General features: G+C 33.7%; 1 long non-coding RNA gene across 4 annotated transcripts; it reads right to left on the bottom strand.

Moving 5' to 3' along the window:
- Window positions 1–235: 235 nt before the first annotated feature.
- On the bottom strand, window positions 236–8,435 carry LOC114312605 (uncharacterized). 4 transcript variants are annotated; one of them, XR_014357164.1, is made up of 8 exons: window positions 7,777–8,435; window positions 4,734–4,773; window positions 3,209–3,387; window positions 3,013–3,087; window positions 2,477–2,577; window positions 1,916–2,063; window positions 956–1,093; window positions 236–644 (listed from the first exon to the last, which is right to left on the bottom strand). It is a non-coding gene; the product is annotated as an uncharacterized LOC114312605 (long non-coding RNA). The 4 variants fall into 4 exon arrangements; XR_014357161.1 differs by lacking the exons at window positions 236–644; window positions 956–1,093 and having other exon boundaries at window positions 1,748–2,063; window positions 7,777–8,433; XR_014357163.1 differs by lacking the exons at window positions 236–644; window positions 956–1,093; window positions 2,477–2,577 and having other exon boundaries at window positions 1,748–2,063; window positions 7,777–8,432.
- Between the last annotated feature and the right edge of the window lie 255 nt (window positions 8,436–8,690).

Genomic DNA, 8,690 nt, shown 5'->3' with positions numbered 1-8,690 from the left:
GATATCATTACAAATTATTCATTGACTTGATGATTTATTAAAACTTAAAAGAGATCATTTGTTATGCAATTATAAATTTGAAAGGGTGGAATTTATTTTCAAAATCACAAAAGATAATTTATTTTTCAAGCAAATCTCAAAAGTATATTTGTAATTTATCCTAAAAGTAAATTCTTTTTGCTTTTTGAATATATATTTTTTAATTGTCGAGTAGAACAGAACAAAAAAAAAAAAATTACACAAACAAAAATCACACTCCCACAGCACTAAATTGCATTAATAATGGGATGAAATGCACATTTTCATGTAAACAGTCAACGTGATCTCTTAGTTTCCACAATTTATCATACAGCAAATTGCAAAAGCAAAAGTAAGTCAATGAAATTCAGACGCCGGATCCTAAACATTTTGCAAATGGGAGTTCCTACTCTGTCCAACACAGCAATCCAATCAAATGCGAGCCCTTACAACTTCACTATCAATGAGCATAACCATAAAGTAAAACCATACAAGGAGACAGCATAAACAGACCAGTTGGTCCACGTGAGGACTGCTGTGTAGGGAATTAAATAGCAATGCAGAATGCTGTGGCAGCAAAGAAGATAGCAAGTCACTGTAAGGCTTGGGCTGTGATGTGAAACTCACTACAAAGAGGGAAGCAAAGGCTAGTGAGATTGCAAAAAAAAAAAAAAAAAAAAAGAGGAGGAAATTAGACTTAAGAGTCAGGTTCGAATAAATTGGATGACTATTTTGACAGATGAGGTTAAGCAAAATGTGATTATTAGCTTAGGCCAATCGAGATGATGTTGAGCAACAACCAAAGAAATTGGTTGGCACTGCTGCTCCATCACTGCAGTCTTAGGGTTTACGTGGCAGAATGTGTGGTGGGAAAGCTACAGAAGAATATTTGAGATAGAGCAGCCAAAGAAAAAAAAGAAGAGAGTAGAAAAATTACCTGGTGCTTCCGGGACTCCTAGATAGTGTTGTGGATCTGGAGTTGCTTATGGATAGTTCACAAGTATGTAAAGGTCACTTGTGCTACTGGGGAGTGGGGAGTACTCCACATTATTCTTGAGTGACTACTTCAGAGAAACTTCAACGTCCGGCACGTTCAGAATGTAACGAAACAGGACAGCTAATTAGCATAAAGTAAGAAGGAAAAGAATTGAGCAAAAAAAAGAAGCAAGAACAAATGAAATCGTAAAAAACAATAAATCATGCAGTTACAGACCAACAATGAAAAGGACAAGAAACAGAAGTTATTTGTTTAGGTCCTTAAACCATTTTGAGTGAACTTATTCTTCTGTGGCTAGTAAGTAGATAAACCGGGAGTAAATTTTGTATGGTTAATCCCTAAAATTCTATTTTTGCAAATCCCATTCAGAAGGCAGTGCATGACCTTTTTTTTTTTTTTGGCAATTAAACATTCACACACAACTCTCCAAAAATGAAATTACAAAGTTATTCTTAAAATGAAAGTTATTTTTTAATCTAAATTTGGAAATTTCTAAAATGACTAAAATTTGCACATGAAACACTTGCATTTGTTCTCCTTTTGGCTAAATAATTATATTAGTCAAATCAAAAGTTTGATTTACCTTTTATAACTTCTTTGCAGAACACAATGACAGCGAAAGCTCAGTGGTGATCCGTAGTTTTATTCATTTTAAAATATTCATTCAACTTTCAAGAATGATATTAATCTGTTGTTCCTCTTGACCATTTTAAACTGTAACTATTCCTTCTCATCCAAATTAAGTATATACATAGATTTGATATTATAAAGAGTTGTTGGTTCATACAGTTTGGCAAATTGTCTTTTATTATGCCACTAATTAGCTGCACTTACAAGGCTCTTGTCAAAAACACCCTGGTGAGTAGATAAATAAACCAAGCATCAAGTAGATAAACACACCAATAAGCAAGCTCACAGCTGAATTTCATTAGAACATCCATAATCAACATCTTGGTTCATCAAACCTTGTTCCCTCTAAAAAGACGATTTATGCATATGCTGTTTCAGTGCCACCTTGGCAGCTCTATATTGTTTGGGAACCACATATCTGCCACAAAAAAGAAATTTTTAATTAGCAAAGTTAAAATCCCTCATCTTGTTGGACAATAAAGGTTTGTAGGAAAGACCAAAGACGATGTGAAACAAAAGTAAGAGGATGTCAACTTTGGGTACAAATCAATTGAGAGAGTTGTTTGGGCCAGAAAATCCCTACTCATAAGTCAGAGATAAAAATCCCTTGCACAGTAATATGATTAAACAAGCACATTTCAAATTGCCAAATTGTCATGCAAATGAAATGTACCCTTGTTCACTCCTAACTGTTGATGTTAATATAAAAAATACCCAAGCAACATATTAGCGGCTGAAGAGGAAGACTGGATCTTCACTAGCAAACAATTTCCTTTTGTCATCAATATGCCTTAATTAGCTGAAGAACTTATGTTAGAAAGGCCAACAAACCTCACATTGCCTACAACAGAGAATATTATTGTCATGTAAGATTGATGATCCACCATTTAACCAATAGAAAAATGCATTGCCACGGTTTGACCATCCTCAAGCTGATTCGAAATAAAAATTAGCATCTACTAGCTTCAGCTGGTTAGAACTCTAGCTACGTTGAGAGTAACACATTGTCCAGTAATCTTAATTGTTCATATCAGCAATGAAACTGACATAGAACCCAACAGAGTTATACTAAAAACAAGGCTTTTTAATAAGTTAAATAGCACACAAAGCAGTAAAGTCAATGGTAATAAGCCTCTAAACAAGCAAACTGAAGTCCCTAGCTATTGGCATATCAGCATATAGTAACTGAATCTGAACTGGAATATTTTGTTCATCATATTAGTACAAGTTGAAGGATCTACCATTTTTTTTGTTGTTGATAAGTTCAAGGATCTGCCATTGACAGTGTTTCACTTACAACATCCTGCAACTGGAAATTTGAATTCATGTATATAATAAGTGGATAATGTATAGATAAAATCACTCACATGCTAGAGATGATTAGGATGCGAGAACTGTCTGAGTAGATATCACAGCTTCATCGCCTCCAACATGCAAGTATTCTATGGAGAAAGTCAAATTATGTGGGTTTATTGAAATATGAAGTCATTTATATTGAGCAAATGTTAAAGGATGTAAAATGTCACAGAAGAATTAATAGGAGTCATTGAGAATGATCAATACCTTTTAAGTAGCTTGGTACTTCATATTATTTGCTTATGCCAGTCAATCAAGTATAATTATCCAGTGAAGTTTGGTTGTCCTATTCCAGCAATAGCACCGAAGATCATCCCAACTGGCCAAGCGATCATCACTTATCAGGCTTTTGAAGTTACTCTAGACATTATCAATGAGAGATGTAACTACAATGTCGTGCAAAAATCCAGATTAGAAGCAATGATGGTACTCAAGAACGTTTCATACAGCTTAAAGCACATTTTGCAGAGAAGATAATAAATAAACCAGACGATGTGGAGGCAAGTTTGATGCAAGGTAGAATTTCTCGCATATCACATGCTCTTGAAAAAACTCACTGATATTTTGTCTCATGGCAAGTTAGTTAAGTGCTCAAATTAACTGAAATTCACAGCATTGCCATTCGAAAGCTGTTCATGTGGGCTATTCTAGAGAATTAACATATTGAGCCTCTTTAACAATTAGTTATGATGAATGCTTTACTCAATGAAGACTTAGAGGAAATTTTTTTTGACGGATGTTCCACTTGGCTTTGAGGATTTCTCAGTTGATGGGAGTGTGCAAGCTCAAAAAGGTATTATATGAGTCACAAAGTCTGCTAGAGCATGATTTGAGAGGTTTACTTGGGCTATGCTTAGATGTGGCTACAAGTAGAGTCAAGATGGCCATACCCAATTTATCTAACATTCACATGAAAACAAGGTTACAGCACTCCTTGTGTATGTTGATGATATTTGATCCATAAGAAATGCAGAAGTTGAATAGCAATCTTACTAAGGAGTTTGAAACAAAAGACTTTGGTAACTTAAAGTATTTCTTGAGTATTGAAGTTGCAACATCCCAAACAGAGTGTTTATCTCACTAACAAAGTATGCTTTGGACCTTCTCAAGGACAAAATGTGCTTGGGTATAAAACTATTGATACCATGTTGGAGCGAAATTGCACATTAGGGGATGAAACTAAAGATTCATTTGACAGGGATAAATATCAGAGGCTGGTTGGTAAGTTAATTTATCCATCTCATACTTGCCTAGATATAGGTTATGTTGTTAGTTAGCCTTGTGAGCCACTATGCATAATCCTATTGAATTGCATATCAGTTTATGGTCTACTCCGGTACTTCAAAAGAAAGAGTTCAATTTTTTACAATATTTGTATAACTTTAACGGTGAATATCAGCATGCAGCCATGCAAACTGAGATTCAATTAGCATGGGTTACCAAATGAAAAATGAGATGTTATTCAAATGAAAAAACACTATGAGATGCATCCAAATTTATTATAATTCAGTTAGAAATAGATGATGTTGCACAATGGAAGAAATGCTCTACAAATCTACAAGAATACTAAATGCGACTAACACATTGTAAATCAATATAATCGAAAAGCATTGTTATGCAAATTTGAAGCATATATTTGAAACAATTAACTAGTGAATACAAGTTCAAGAAGAATACATACAAATACAAAACAGAGAACATAAAGTTCAAGAACAGGACATGTATTGTGCACCTGTTATTCCATTCCATGCTTCTTTGCTTATTTCCAATCCCTTCAAAGAGCAAAATGTAATCAATTTCAGTACCATATTATAGCAGTTCCACATAGTTGACATTAATGATTAGATGAAATCAACAACTAGTATTTTAGTTCAAAAAATAAGGAATATTACACCATTCAATATATATATTTGTATGTGAAAACATATCAGAGTCATATCCATAAACAGGTCAAGAAACCATCAACAAGCAATTCTCACTTAGGAAAGGGAAAAGAAATCCTGCAACAAATTGATAATGCTAGTGCATTTTATTGAACTTGTAATTTTCTACCAGTCATGACATTTAGACAGTGAAAAGTTAAACCACTATAACAATACAAGGATCCATCATCAAACAATTTGTCAACAGACATTCAACAACATTTCATGTTTGAACATAAGCAACATTTTTAAAATGTTGGCACACGAATAAGGGCATTTGTACCACATCAAAAAAAAAAAAAAAAAAAGTGACCAAAAGTGACCAAATGTCAGACAGTCCAACTGCAGCAACATAGTTTGTTACCAACCTTAGATGACAACAAAGTGCATTAATGCCCATCATCCTCACTGCATAAATATTTTGTAAAATCCAAATTTTTATGTGTAGAATTATTTTTGGATAAAGTAGTAATTAAATTAATTTATATGGGTCATTTTAGTAACATCAAGGAATTAGTTATGAGGTGGTTTTTTTTAAATTTTTATTACTTAGATGGTTAAGTTTGTAATTTTGGGAGATTGGGTTATAGGCCCACTTGGGCTTTAGGTCTTGGAAACATAGAAGCACAAACAAATAGAGGTATTGATGTTGTGGCTGCTGCGGCAGATCTAGCCGTAGAAAAAAAAAAAAAAAAAAAAAATGGAAAAGAGAAGAAGAAGAAGAAAAGAAAAGAAAGAAGATTCATAGATTGGTGACTTTGATCTAATCATCTCTTGGAGGTAAGATTTGTTTTTATGGTACTCCTAACTATTTCTTTAGACATAGTATCTTGTATGTTGATTGGGTGTATGTATTTTGGGGTTTTGGAATTTACTTGTAGACTATAGGATTAGATTATTACATTATAAAGAAAAGAATGATAGATGCATCATGGTGATCAATAATAATTGTTTATGTAGTATAATATTTTATTAGGTTTGTGAGATTGAGGTGGATCTTGATAATTTGAGATTAGCTTGGGAAATATTATTTTAGCTGTTTGAGGTAAGTAACCCTCTATCACTGTTGGTTTATTTTTAATCCTATCGAATCGTTTAAAATCATAAATATTTATTCGTAACTTTCCTGTTCTCTTAAAATAAAATATGGGTCAAGTATAAAACAACATCGAATATTATTATGAAAATTATTTGAATATTTGGTGAAACTATTCTGAAAATTGTACTAAACGTTTATTCTGAAAATATCGATTGTTTTATTTAAAATTTGTGTATTGTGTGAATTTTGAACATCACTCTAGTCTGACTATGATTTGGACCCTTGCCAATGGGGGTTATTTATTGGCACAGAAACTAGTTTCTTTTGAGGCTTTACCACCGGCCTATGTGTAGTTCTGGGCCTTGTCACGGGCTATGTGACCGTAGTCAATAAGACTTGGGTTTTGTGAATCAAATCATTGAACCATCTGAATATTGAACCATCGATTTGAACAATGAATTACTTTGAATTATCTTGTTGGCTTTTCATTTAAAATGCATTGTACATTGTTTATTTTTAGCTATGAAACCATCTCACAAATAATTGTTCATTTATTGAACTGTAGAAAAATTTATATTTATTGATTATCGATTTATTTATTTATTTTTTTAATACTTGATCCAGCTGGCAGTGATGGTTGGTTATTTACTAGGCTGTCTAGCTTACCCTTATTTTATTTTTTTCAGATTCTGAAAAGTAGAGCTGCGCGGGATTTTTTTTACATATGGGAGTGCCGAGAGTAGGACTATGATTTAAGTACTTGGATTATTTGTTTTGTTAATGGATTTTATTAGTGGACTTGGTGGATAATTTCATATGATAAGAATAATCAATTTTTTTTTATGGATTTTAGTATTATGATAATTAAGGATTTGATTGGAATATTTTACATTGTTAGTTATGTATTGCACTCTTAGCCTTGCATGCTCACTTAAATGAGTGTGCGGCGTTGTCACGGAACTTGAGACGTGACATATTTTTTAATAAGAAATTTAAGGTTCTATTGTTTTAGAAGAAGTCTTAGCAGAAACTTCATTGTTTTGGGGGGGGGGGGCTTTTTGTTAATACTTACAAATTGTGATTCCAGTATCATGTTCATGTAAAATACCAAATATATAGTCAAAGATTACATAGGAATCAATAACAGATTCTCACATCATTTTGAAAAGTGGTGGCAACATGTGCCACTTGTTCCTTGAATTTTTCCTCTTTTATTCTGGTTTTTTTTTTTTTTTTTCTTCTTGTTATGATAGAATTCATTTATTGAATATGTCCCATCGATAAAACAAGCCAAATCAAAGCTAAGCCTTATATTCCATCAATTGTGATTGGCTACATGAATAATTTTTCACCATTATGCTCTATCAATGATTATATGCTTAGTTAAATAAGTAAATTCATACGAATCACATAATATGTCAATATGTCAGTCACACTGTTCCACTTGAACCAATATACTTCGATTCTATGGATCACAACACCACCAACCTCATCATCCTCATTAATAAACTAACCTAAGTAACGAAAATGTTCACTATTTGTTTCCCATCACTAAATTGCATTAATAACATCATTTTTGGGATCAAATAATGCACATTTCTTGTGAACAGTCAATGCAATCTCTCAGTTTCCACAAATTATCATACAATGAGTTGAAAAGGAAAAGTGAACAATTGAATTTCAGGTCCCAAATCCTATCCATGCAAGTACTACTAGTCCCTTATTAATAGTGGCCACACACACATACATCTATATATATATATATATATGGTATCTAAAGGAGCTAATAATAATTAATTTCCATAAAAAGCAACCTGACAGACAGTGACAATCGTCTGCTAGGATTCAGCAATTGCAAACGAAAATTGCTAGCAATGAAAGAGCATATACGATCCAGGAAATGAGCTTGAGGCAGAGCGGGAAAGAGACTGTGATGGCAACAAAGAAAGCGGTAACTCCACAGACCACTCCAGCGTGGTCAAGCAGGCGGCCTAGGTTCGGGTGCTTGGAAGAAACGTATTTGGCAACAAAGATAAAAGCAAACGCAAACACCATTACCAGACACACCAAGTGGAATGTTATGGAGTAGGATTGTGTAGGAGTTTGGTTCGATCGGATGGCGATTTCAAAAGCTGCTGTCAAGCAGAACTCTAAAACTAGCATCGGCAATTCAGGAGGAACTTCAACTACTAATTCAGGCGGCGGCGGCGGAGCCATAACAGGAGGAGGGAGTTCAACAACTGATTCTAATGTTCTCATTTCCAACAAACTCACAATTTGCAAACGGAAGCGCTTTACCTTTATATACTAGTCTGTTGGGAGGAAGATACACACCGAAAGAGAAATGATAGAGAGCCTTTTTCTTCCTTCACCCCCCACAACCCCACAAACACATATCTGGTAGGAGGAAAAAAAGGATGAAGGGGACGGGAAAAACAAAAAACAAAAAAAAAACCAAAAAGCAAAAAATTAGTCAATTTGAATATATTGGGGATGAAGGGGACGGAAAAATTAGTCAGCCGCCTGAAGTAGATAATATAGAGCAAGGAAAAGTAAAATTGGATCGGATGGAGAATAGATAATATAATCACTACAAGAATGGTGGGATCTAATGGCGTTTATTTATCGACGTTTAAAAAAATGCCTCTGTTTTTAACATTTAACGGCATTTTTATAAACGTCGCATTTTGTTTATTAAAACGACACCGTTTTAATTTCAGAAGTCGTT

This window comes from Camellia sinensis, chromosome 15 (assembly GCF_055761805.1).
Source record: "Camellia sinensis isolate YWXY chromosome 15, ASM5576180v1, whole genome shotgun sequence".
NCBI lineage: Eukaryota > Viridiplantae > Streptophyta > Magnoliopsida > Ericales > Theaceae > Camellia > Camellia sinensis.
The sequence above is the reverse complement of the archived record's forward strand: the minus strand, read 5'-3'. Positions and strand labels throughout refer to the sequence as shown.